Below are 2,817 nucleotides of genomic sequence, written 5' to 3' on the forward strand. Positions count from 1 at the left end.
GGCGTCGCGTCGATCGAGCAGCTACAGGATGGTCGCTCGATCCTTCACTTCAGCACCGAAACAGAACGAAAAGACACAAGCACACACACACACACCGCTCACTCTCCGTCACTCGCGCCCTCTTGGGAATGTTTTCGATCACACCACACACTTTCACTAGGCGGAAATGATGCAGTTGCGCGCTGAAACCCGCTGCAAAGAGGAAGAAAGACACACCGTGAACGAAGGAGCTGGCTTGCAGTCGTGTACACAACGAATCCCTCCCCCAATGGGCGCAGGAACGTTCAATAACGGTCCCCCTTTGTAGATTACCCCGCGACCAGGAGAAGCACCGAACGTGTTCAAGTGGCGAGCACAAGCACCCAAGAAACACTACGATCTCGCACCGACGCGTTCCGGCTACTGACGGCCGGTTCTGGACGCAAGGAAACTCGTGCCCTCCGGTCGGGTCCCGCGAACTTGATCGCTCTCCGCTGATAGCGGCGCTAGCGCCCTCGACCTCCACGCCACGCGTTCTTCTTGGTTTGGTTACGCAAAAGTGACCGCCCCCTCCAGTTCCCTAACGTCCAACCCGGCTCCCATCGTTTGAGGTTTCTTCTGCTTGCGGGAACCACAATCAGTAAGTTCACCTGATAAAGGAGGTGTGCGAGCACCGAGACGCTTGTTGGTGGTGGTGGGGAGTGTTCGAACACCTCTCGCTTTCGGGAACGAATGTTATAAAAATTAAAAAAACAACACCCGGCTCGATTATCTTTACTGGCGCAAACGGGGAGAGTGTCCAATGTGGATCGTATAAACAAAAATAATATCGGCAACCCCAAATTTGGGAGATCGTTTCAACAAGAACATTGTGTGTTTGTGTAGTGTAAGCTTTTCAACTAAAATATTACTAAATGGAAGAACAGTTTGTCAACTGAATTGAGGAAAAACTCGAGTAGTTAAACTATTCGACATGGATTGCTGAAACAAAGATCATTGATCATGATTTTGTAATTTTAAGTTACAAAAAGTCACATGTTCTGAAACCTATACTGGTCTAATTAACGTTCTAAAATATGTTTTTTGTTATGTAAAATGAGTTGGAAATTCCTCAAAGGTGAACCCTTTTTCACTTCATACTTCACTGGAGCACAATAGCACACATTCCCCAATGTATGTTTATCTTTCTAAACACGCGATAGGGCGACACGAGATTATGGTCACGCTTGGGATTAGAGGCTAAGCGTTTTGTTTTAAGAAGCACCGGAAACGGCCGTCTCCGGCCCGGGAAGAGCAACATATTTGCACACTTTTCACGGCGAACCTTTGCTCTAGCAGGAAATGAGGGTGGCATTTGGCTCGAAATAAGTTACTCTGGTCAACCGTTATCGACACTTTATCGAACCTAAAACGTAACGATAACAAACTAATCTATTTCCAGCATCGCACGTGAAGCGTTTAGTTTGTTTTAGGGACAACCATAAATAAAATAGATAAATACACCACCATGAGCAGTGACTATTTGTCAGCGTGAAGCGGGGTTAATCATTTTAATCCACACTTAATTGGGTTTAGTAATTTACGGCCGAACAAATACACCTGAATGGAAAAAGGAACGGCTGAAATTTTTCCCGGCCTTGAAATAATCTATTCACGCTGTCATCCTTCAGGATGGTCTGTTCAAAAAATTTGCATCGTCCAAGCAGGCCCTGTCTTCTGCACTTTTGACACTCGCGTCTCAGAACGACGGACAATAGTGTACGTTACAAAAAAAAACAACAACAATAAATGCCGCCTCCAAGCCTACGGCCAATCGCTAACACAATAAACCCATCGTCCAAACCAATTGAGACCGTCAGCATGAAGATGATTGATTTCGTTTATCGCCGTCACCGTGATGGCCGATTCTTCTCGAGTTGTATTTATTTATTTTTTTTGACAAATATATGCTACCATTGTTGTTTTCCCCCGACAATTGAATATTGTTGTGCTACGTTACGTCGGTGATGGATAATATACGATGCTTCGATAAAGTGACGAAAAACGTGCTACCCATGACATAGTGTTTACAGGCAGGTTTTCTGCTGCAACGAACCCACGCGTAAGCGTAACTTTACCAGCCGGAAAATCAAGGGCCACCCTCCTCGACTCCTCGTGCGGAATCTAATCAATTTGCGCTGATCCTGTGTACCCTCGACGGTCGGGTGCGGAGTTTGCAGTGGATTACGGAAGTAAATTCAATTACATTTTCGATGTTATTTTGTCTTCCTCACCTCACCGGTTTGGCGAAGCAGCGAAACGTGTTTCGACGGTGTCGCATGCCGTACCACGGTTAGCCCACGCTGCGATAAGGTGCGACTTTATCGCACTAATTTGGTCGTCCCTGGTCGCGAGCAAATTTGCTCGACGAAAGTGTAAATTTGCTAAAAAATCGCCGCGAAAATTGAACCGACAAAGTGGTGCTACTAATTTGCTACGCAAAGAAACCGACCCACGGGACGTAAACAAAGCGTAGTTATGTTACAAGCGGTAGAACGAAGCATCGCCGGAAAAACGTTCCTCTGCAGGACTGCAAATACCAGGTATCGCCTATCGCCTGCGTCACGTGCTCGAGTCGGTGTATGCTTCAGAGGGTAGCCTTCCCGCCCACAACGCCCACCTGTTGCATGCCGACGCACTGATGACGTCGAGCACATTGCCCTTTTGAGTAGGGCGGCCGATTTAACACTCGAGGCACGAGCCAGCGGGCCCGATAAAAGCTTCGGTAGCGTGTTTTTTTGTTGCTATCTCCACCAACGGGACTACCGTTTCGAGAGCCCGAACCGGAATTATCGGAAC

Source organism: Anopheles coustani, chromosome 2 (genome assembly GCF_943734705.1).
Source record: "Anopheles coustani chromosome 2, idAnoCousDA_361_x.2, whole genome shotgun sequence".
Taxonomy (NCBI): domain Eukaryota; kingdom Metazoa; phylum Arthropoda; class Insecta; order Diptera; family Culicidae; genus Anopheles; species Anopheles coustani.